We start from the raw sequence: 10261 nt of genomic DNA on the forward strand, positions 1-10261 counted from the left end.
AAATAGTTATTTAATATAAATTAAATTTTATTAAGTATAACTGAAATAATGTTTTTTTATTTTATAATTTATTTATACCTATTTCGTTACTAGTTTCCTGCCATACCTATAAAAATAGGTCCTATAAAAATAGGTGTGTGTTATGTGTGAAGGTGTTAGGTGTAAGAATAGAATGGCGGGTCACAAGTGGCTGAATTGGTCAGGCATCCGCCCCGGAATGACGCGATAGGATGCGGGTTCGAGTCCCACCTCGTGATCGTTTTTTTATATTCTTTATAAATTTATATTTATAAAGCATTTGAATGCCATAAAACCAAAAAATATCAATTTCAACAAAAAAGGTTGTGTTCCATCGTTACAATATTGTATTCACTGAAAAGTGTTAATATTGGTTGAGATGGTTGTTAATCATCTCAATAGATGCCGCACGGTGTGTCCCATAGTGTGTCCCTTAGACACGTAAAACTGAAAGAATAGAATAAAGACGATTGCTCTGGCGCGGGCGGGTCACGAGTGGCTGAATTGGTCAGACATCCGCCGCGGAATGGCGCGTAAGGATGCGGGTTCGAGTCCCACCTCGTGATGGAATTTTTTTTATTATTTATAAATTTATATTTATAAAGCATTTGAATGCCATAAAACCAAAAATATAAATTTCAATAACTAAATATTATGACTTATCGCGATATCTTGAATATCCAAAACCGAGTTATACCTATATTAAGAAGAGCTGGAACGTCAACACATTTACACATTGCACATGTTAGGCCGGGAGATACTGACGCAAAATTTCGGGTCATTTGTAACAGGATGGCGGTCTAGAGGGGTCTTAGTACGCAATGACAAAAAGAAAAATGATGGTCAGAACGCTGGTACCGGAGGACTAGTCGCGTGGGCGTTAGTCACACTCGTCGGATAAATAGCGAAAGTCCAACGATTTGTAACACAAAAATTTTAGAATTTACCGATAGCCCTTAAAAAAGATGTAGGCGGTAGTGTCATGCCATACTTTTACGATGTGACATACAGTCCGCCTTACCGACGTGAATGCGTTGATTTAAAAAAACAATTCAACCATTTGTACCGGGCTAACTTTTGCACAGGTAACCATCGTCGTGCAGCCATTTACTAAAATCGCCATGCCATACTTTTCGGACGATTCCAAATAGTCGCCATACCGTGGAAAATCTGCAAATTTTTGAATTTTTTTTCTCGCCAAACGATTTGTACCACCCTACTTTTTTTTTCAACAACTCCTGAATGATTATAAATAGAAGTGTGATAATGCCATACCTGTGGGAGGTGGTGAATGTGTATAAGATTTTTTTCTTATTGTAAGATTTTATTCGTAGTTTGAACGATTTGTAGCAGTATGGCACTAATTTTTCCCTCTATTAAAAGTATGGCAAATATAATAATGGTCACGTTGCATCATATACTTTCCAAAAATGCCGTACTGGTCAACGGCAAACAACCGACTGACCTACGACGACAAATCGCCAATTCTTTTCATTTTTTTTTACGTCTTGGCTTAAGTATTACAATCATCCGCCCCATGTTTGCAATCTGCGATATTTTTTTCTAGGTAGAATTGTATACAAACAAACAGAATATAATGATCCCATACTGTAAAAAAATATTTTACGTATTGTACAGTCGTATTTTTGAAACGTGACGAATAAATTAATTTTTCAAGTATACTAGAAGTATGGCAAATATAATAATGGTCACATTTTATCAAATACTCTCCAAAAATCCAAATGCAATACTGGTACAAATTGTTTGGCGAAAAAAAATTTTTTTTTGCAGATTTTTCGGCGGTATGGTGGCCATTTGGAATCGTCCGAAAAGTATGGCATGGCGATTTTCGTAAATGTCTGCACGATGATGATTACCTGTGCAAAAGTTAGCCTGATACAAATGGTTGAATTGTTTTTTTTTCAACGCATCGCGTCGGTATGGGGGGCTGTAAGTTACACCGGAAAAGTATGGCATGACACTACCGCCTACATCTTTTTTATGGGCTATCGGTAAATTCTAAAATTTTTGTGTTACAAATCGTTTGACTTTCGCTATTTATCCGACGAGTTCGACTCGCCCACGCGACTAGTCCGCCGGTACCAGCGTTCTGACCATCATTTTTCTTTTTGTCATTGCGTAATAAGACCCCTGTAGAACCGCCATTCTGTTACAAATGACCCGAAATTTTGTGTCAGTATCTCCCGGCCTATGTGTAGCTTTTATTTTGCAATTGTTTATAAATACAGGGTGATGTAATTGGTGTAGTAGGAATATCTAAAAATCTATGAAGAATTTTGTGATACAGTAAATGGAAGAATTATAGACTATTTTACAGTATTTAATAAAATCATTTAATTTTTTGTTCATTTTCATTAGAAATGTCAATTTTTCTCACCAATGTGGAAATTTGGATGATAAGGATCTTGTTAGAAAAATATAAATTTTGACTAAAATCGGCATTTTTTTTTCAAAAATCAAATTACCTACTAATTAATAATCAGAGTTATCACCATTTACATTAATTTACAAACGATATCGGTTGTTCTTACTTAAAATTGAATACCAATGTCTTATTGCGGTATATTGTGTTCTTTGGAAGTGTTCGTAAAGTTGTTGATCCGTAATTAAATTTTGCGGAAATCTTTGCGTACACGTGTTATTTGTATTGTTTTTATGACCTGAAATTTAATTATTATTTGATAATTTATTTATTTATTTATTTATTTATTTATGATAAGGTACCTTACAGCTAGTGATACAATTATTGAGATGAATAATTGCTAAGTTACGCCAATTAATACTTTTATCCAATTGATTATTATTAGAATAAATAATTAAGTTCATCAATTGATTTACTTTTAAATTATAATTTTACAGGTAAATTATGAGAGCTTTCATAATTATATTTGCATATATTTATCTACAACGGACCATTTTACAATTCAAGTCTAAAATGAAACTAGAGTCGCATTTATTTTTGAACATACTGTAAGTGAAATTGCATAAGTGTGAGTACTGTGAACATGCCAGCTTTCCTTAATTGACCGATAGTTCTTAGTAGATGATTTATTCAGAAAATACATAAAATGCGGGTACTTACCAATTTAAAAAACTCTCAGGTTTTAATAATTTAACGTCAATTTAGATATTACTAGCTTTCCGCCCGCGGCTTCGCCCGCGCAGTCAAAGAAAATCTCGCATAGTTCCCGTTCCCGTGGGATTTCCGGGATAAAACTTATCCTATGTCCATTCTCGGGTATCAAAATATCTCTATACCAAATTTCATTCAAATTGGTTCAGTAGTTAAGGCGTGATTGAGTAACAGACAGACAGACAGAGTTACTTTCGCATTTATAATATTAGTATAGTATGGATAGTATGGATTATATCAATATCAAGCATCTAATACGATGCTATTCACTACCTGTTGAGTAGAAACATAAAGTTGTCTTTAAGTATATCATGTTTATAATCGTATTTCGGATAAATCGGAAAATACGTTCCAAACGAATTTGTTTGCGCTCACTGAGCTGCAGCATGTTCTGACTTTTTTGGAGTAAAAAAAAGTTTCCTTCGCCAATATTCTAAGCAGTTTACAATTATTATTAGCGTATTTAATTTAATTATTTGTAAAAGTGTAAAGTTACATTGGAAATTTAAATCGAAAGAGTATGTTTTTTTGAATAACCCATCATAATCGCACACATTCGCATTTATGTCTACGTTGATACGTTCCTTCCATTGCACACTTTGTTAGCGTTCAAAATTCAAATGATTAAGGTGATGAATTAATTTTTCTAACATTTACGGCCCTTTTTAAACCTTCGTAATTTTTATATTATTAAAGTTGTCGTGATGAAAATTCTTGACAAGAAAGTTCAATAGTAACACAATACGTCTACCGTTTTAGAAACATGATTCCATGATATTTTCTCGATAGAAAAAAAATACAAAGTTCTCATTGTTATTTTTTTTTAATCTCTGGCATCTTCAAAATAACAAACGTAAAGTTACGACTTTTTGGATATTAACTATAAAATATACAACCTATACGTCTACCGTGTTAGAATTTTGAAATATGCGATGGTTTTGAAATAAACAAGAAATACTTGAAATTAGCGCCTGACCAGCCAATATAGCGAGAGCCGCCCTGTACCTTCCTACCCCGATCGCTGCACGAGTCATTCCCGCTACGGCCGTCACACGGGGAACTTGTGTCGCTTGCGCAATCGTAAAAAAGGGTGACAACACGATAAGACAAAATGAGACAAATGGGGACAATAAAGAAAATAAGAAGAAGAAACATAAAGGTTGGAGGAAAAAGAATGCTTACAATTGGAACAAATTAATGAAGTAAGTTGGTTTTATTTTAAATTTGATGATAATTGTATTATAGACGATGTTTGATATGTACCCCTGTTTTAAGTACATAATGAATGTGTAAGATTTTTTTATTTATAGCATAAATAATCTTTTCAGAAATCCGGAATCCAGAAGGAAAATAAACCCACTGATTGTTCACAATGTGAACCCACTCCTTCGTAAGTACCTTTATTCAGTCAAAAATGTATGTTATCAACGCTCTACTGGTTTTATCGCATGATTCCATTTTTAGCAAAAAGCAACAAAGTGCAAAGAAATAAAAAATCATGGTGAACTTAGTGGAAGTATGGTGGACGTAATATGGAATTATGGAACAGGAGCTCGTTGGAGTAGTATTATATTTTAAAAAAATACGAAAAAATTTCAAGAATTTCTTAGTAGGTGGTAGATAAGTATGTTGTTTAAAGAATTTGATGTTGATATTTATTTCATTTATATAGTCCATTGAATGAGTCCCTCCAAGGGGGGTCTAGAGTGCGTGAGTTAGTAACGTAAGATGTTTCTTCGGAAACATGTCAAGAGCCCCTAGGTAATAAACATACTAAAACCCCGGGCCACTAGGAGGAGCCCCGGAGTGAGGGGAGGGGGGAAATGGGTCCATTTTTTCATTTTTCGCTTAAATCTCAAAAACGGTACATGTTAGAGAAAAACTTTCAAGGAAAAATTGAAAGGCCATAAAATTATCTACAAGTTGTACCTGAATCATTTTTTCCTATATCCTACCGTTTCTGAGTTATACGCAGTAAAACATGATTTTGGCTCAAACAATTTCAACATCAATCGATCAAAAAATATTTCTTTCTTGCAAAAAACTCAAATGTGCAACTTGTGACCAGTACTGATAGATTGCTCTTAATTAGTTCTATAATTGGTAAAATAAACACATTCCTCCATGGAAGCCTTTAGGAGGAATCGATTGTCAAAATATTATATTAGGGCAGTTTGAGTTACTGAACTTGATCTTTTTATTTTTTTCTTCCAAAAAACTCAAAAGTGCAACTTGTGACCGGTACAGATAGATTGCTCATAATAGGTCTATCATTGCTAAAAATACCAGATTCCACCACGGAGGCGATTACGGGGAATTGAATTTTATCAGGGTAGTTACGATACATGAACTTTTTATTTTTTTTCTTCCAAAAAGCTCAAAAGTGCAACTTGTGACCGGTACAGATAGATTGCTCTTAATTAGTTCTATAATTGGTAAAATAAACACATTCCTCCATGGAAGCCTTTAGGAGGAATCGATTGTCAAAATATTATATTATGGTAGTTTGAGTTACTAAACTTGATCTTTTTATTTTTTTCTTCCAAAAAACTCATAAGTGCAACTTGTGACCGGTACAGATAGATTGCTCATAATTGGGTCTATCATTGATAAAAATACCAGATTCCACCATGGAGGCGTTTACGGGGAATTGAATTTTATTAGGGTAGTTAGTTAAAAAGTTCATGTATCGTAACTACCCTAATAAAATTCAATACCTCCTAAAGGCCTCCATGGTGGAATCTGGTTTTTTTATCAATGATAGACCTAATTATGAGCAATCTATCGGTACCGGTCACAAGTTGCACTTTTGAGTTTTTTTGGAAGAAAAAAAATAAAAAGTTCAAGTATCGTATCTACCCTAATAAAATTCAATTCCCCGTAAACGCCTCCATGGTGGAATCTAGTATTTTTATCAATGATAGACCTAATTATGAGCAATCTATCTGTACCGGTCACAAGTTGCACTTTTGAGTTTTTTGGAAGAAAAAAATAGAAAGATCAAGTTCAGTAACTCAAACTACCCTAATATAGTATTTTGACAATCGATTCCTCCTAAAGGCTTCCATGGAGGAATGTGTTTATTTTACCAATTATAGACCTAATTAAGAGCAATCTAACAGTACCAGTCACAAGTTGCACTTTTGAGTTTTTTGGAAGAAAAAAATAAAAAGATCAAGTTCAGTAACTCAAACTACCCTAATATAGTATTTTGAAAATCGATTCCTTCTAAAGGCTTTCATGGAGGAATGTGTTTATTTTACTAATTATAGACCTAATTAAGAGAAATCTATCAGTATCGGTCACAAGTTGCACTTTTGAGTTTTTTTGGAGAAAAAAAATAAAAAGTTCAAGTATCGTAACTACCCTAATAAAATTCAATTCCCCGTAAACGCCTCCGTGTTGGAATCTGGTATTTTTATCAATGATAGACCCAATTATGAGCAATCTATCTGTACCGGTCACAAGTTGCACTTATGAGTTTTTTGGAAGAAAAAAATAAAAAGATCAAGTTTAGTAACTCAAACTACCATAATATAATATTTTGACAATCGATTCCTCCTAAAGGCTTCCATGGAGGAATGTGTTTATTTTACCAATTATAGACCTAATTAAGAGCAATCTATCAGTACCGGTCACAAGTTGCACTTTTGAGTTTTTTGGAAGAAAGAAATATTTTTTGATCGATTGATGTGGAAATTGTTTGAGCCAAAATCATGTTTTACTGCGTCTAACTCAGAAACGGTAGGATATAGGAAAAAATGATTCAGGTACAACTTGTAGATAATTTTATGGCCTTTCAACTTTTCCTTGAAAGTTTTTCTCTAACATGTACCGTTTTTGAGATTTAAGCGAAAAATGAAAAAATGGACCCATTTTCCCCCTCCCCCCACTCCGGGGCTCCTCCTAGTGGCCCGGGGTTTTAGTATGTTTATTACCTAGGGACTCTTGACATGTTTCCGAAGAAACATCATACGTTACTAACTCACGCACTCTAGAACTTTTTATTCAATGGACTAATACTTACTACACCTGTGCGGGAAATTGCTTAGTACTAAAACCGGTTTATATTCATATTTACATAGTAATGTGAGTTTTCATTTCGAAAAATTTTGTGTAAGTATATTAAATTGAGTTCCTGGGTGATCTGGAAACACAATTGGGCCCGGAGGATGGCGCTGCAGTCACTCCTCCTAATCACATGAACCGATTTGGATGAATATTTGTGTGCACATTTCATTGTTGTGGGATGATTGGTTGATTCGTTTTCACATTAGCTAATATTATGTATTTTTGTTGTTAGAAAGTAAACTTAATTTAATGTTTATAATACATTATTATTGGTATAAATAAGCCAGTGTTCGTCTCACATTGCTGTACCTGCCTACCTATCCTACCAGGGCCTAACTTTGTTCTGGCTATTTTATTTTGATTATTTGTAATGAATAATTACAATTATAATAGAGTGCAAAAAATAAATACATGCGTCAATATATTTTGTGTTTTTTTTAAACAATTTTTTTATTTAAAAAATATCATTCCGACCGCGGCTTTGCCCGCGTGGAATTAGGTTATATCGTGAATCCTGTTTTATCCCACAGAAGTGTTCAGTTCGGATAAAAAGTATCCTATGTGTAAATCCAGGCAATTAGCTATATTTTATCAAAATTGGTAATGTAGTCTTGACGTGATTAAGTAACAACTAACAAAAAAATATACAAATTAACATCCAAAGTTTCGCATCAGTTTTACTGTATTAGCGATATCTTCCACTCTTGACTTTGACTGAGAAGAATTAGGGTTTATAACTTCTTTCAGAAATAGTACCTTTCATTTCTGGGCATGATGTAATATCGACGTCAGCATCAAATTCTATCTAAATCAATTCAGTAGTCCGCGTAATTAGGTACTATTTCATTTTTTCATAGTAACAATATTTTTTGTTATTTTAAAGATTATTTATAACCTGTATTATTTTGTAATAAAGTAAACATTACGAAATAATAATAATTAATAATTATTAATAATGTCTAAGTAGTTGTTAAAAAGAAGATAATTTTGTGTTTATAAGCAAGAAAATAAAACCAATAAATCAACAATTAAATATATGTATAACAATATTATAACTGTATGACGACTCCATACATGTTTGTCCCGAGTCGGCCAGCGGCAGCGCGGCGAGTATGCAAGAATGATTTCGCGCACACCCGCGTTCGCGATAGCGAGCTATTAGACTCCGCCCGCCAAGCAGTGGATTTTTTTTTGTGTATCCTCTTAACTTACGCCATATGGTCTCATGGACGATGGGATCTGTAATTTAAACTTTTGTTATACAAAATTTCGCAAAGCATAATCTTCTTATATATAAAAATGAATCGCAAAATGTGTTGGTAAGCGCATAACTCGAGAACGGCTGAACCGATTTCGATAATTCTTTTTTTATTATATTCCTTGAAGTACGAGGATGGTTCTTATGTAGAGAAAACGTAAACATGTACCACGGGCGAAGCCGGGGCGGACCGCTAGTAATTAATATTATTGATCATATTGATTGTGTCATGTGGACCCGTTGTTACCAAGAAGCTTATATCTAATACATTGGAGATTTCGATATGAACATTAACGTGTAACAAGAAAATATTGCCCAGTTGATATTTTTTAACACTTTCACACCTAACTTGGTATTGCCACTGTTAATACGAAGTTTTCCCAAGGCTACTATGTATGCTGTAATATTCTGTGCAAAAGGTTAGTTTTTGTACATGAGTTTGTTGATAAATTGCCAACAACGTCATTCAGAAGCATTGTTGGATGAGACAATTATTATTTATGCTAAATAAAATAAGTATCTGAACCAATTATTAAAAAGCGATACTCCCTGATTATGGGTAGTCACCATAATAAAATTGTAGCAACTCTCACTTTGTCAATATGGCATGTGTGTCAAAAAAATTGCGTCGCTTCGAATATTTAAGTTAATATTGTTGCTTATTTAATTTAAAATATTTTCCGAATATAAAGAATGCATTGTATTGTGCAAAATTGCAGAAGTGTTTGGACACCAAATTCTGGCATAGAATTTCACAGGCAAGTGTATATTTACGTTATTTACAATATTCCTCAATACTCCTGCATTTACCTGTTTAGAATCATTACAATGGCAAAAATTGTAAAATTTTGCATCATTTTAGTAAGCAGTCATGTTAATTTTTTTATTTTCCTAATACTTTATCATTTTTCAACAAGTTTTCAATAAACAAATTTAACAAGTAAGGTAACCATGATGACGAGTTTTTATGGATAGCGAAGAGAATATATTGTAATAACATGATGAAATTTAGAACACCATTTTCAAGATTGTTACTAGTAATGAAACAACACACGACATCGGTATTGCACTCACATGTAGTTATAAGATTGTTCGTTTTTACATTGAAATTTATACTTTTTTTAACTTACCTCATATTTTTTTGTTTTGCGTATTTCAGCTTTCCAAAAAGTAAAATAAAAAGAAATATATGTGGTCATCAAGGGTAAAATTACTGAGGATTACGACCCAGAAAAAAATACCTTTTGAAAAATAAACTTTGTAGTTAGCTGAAATTTTTTTTTTTTTATATATCAATGCTCAGGCATTTGACCGCCATCTCACCTGATGGTAAGTGAAGATGCGGTCTTTCAGGTCATGCCTGATCAGTAAGGTAAAACCTGTGGCGGCCAGCTGAGCGAGCGCATAACGGGACTGCGCAGTGCGCGCCCTTCACCCCGCGCCCCGCTCCGGCCGCACACGAGAGTTGTCCGCTACGCTTCGCGGCTCGCGAGCCTCCACTCCGTGGCGACCAGCTTTAGACGACGGATGTGCGCTCAGTTTTGAATCTGATTTGTTTCGTAGCATTTCTTCACTGTTGGGTGCAGTTCATCGCCCTACGACGGCGTATCACCCGGCATGCAACGGCATGGTGGAGCGCTTTCATCGGCAGCTTAAGGCAGCTATCATGTGCCATAAAAATGATCAATGGTCTGAGGTACTTCCACTTGTTTTACTTGGCATTCGCAGCGCTTGGAAGGAAGACATTGAGTCATCTGCAG

General features: G+C 34.2%; 1 long non-coding RNA gene across 1 annotated transcript; it reads left to right on the forward strand.

Moving 5' to 3' along the window:
- Positions 1-3801: 3801 nt before the first annotated feature.
- On the forward strand, positions 3802-4791 carry LOC149480066 (uncharacterized). The gene is made up of 3 exons (XR_016317170.1): positions 3802-4374; positions 4501-4562; positions 4637-4791. It is a non-coding gene; the product is annotated as an uncharacterized LOC149480066 (long non-coding RNA).
- The last annotated feature ends 5470 nt before the right edge of the window (positions 4792-10261 follow it).

This window comes from Colias philodice, chromosome 19, assembly GCF_061535455.1.
Source record: "Colias philodice isolate Cphi_HAF_F1 chromosome 19, ilColPhil1 Martin Lab GWU primary, whole genome shotgun sequence".
In the NCBI taxonomy this organism is placed as follows: Eukaryota; Metazoa; Arthropoda; class Insecta; order Lepidoptera; family Pieridae; genus Colias; species Colias philodice.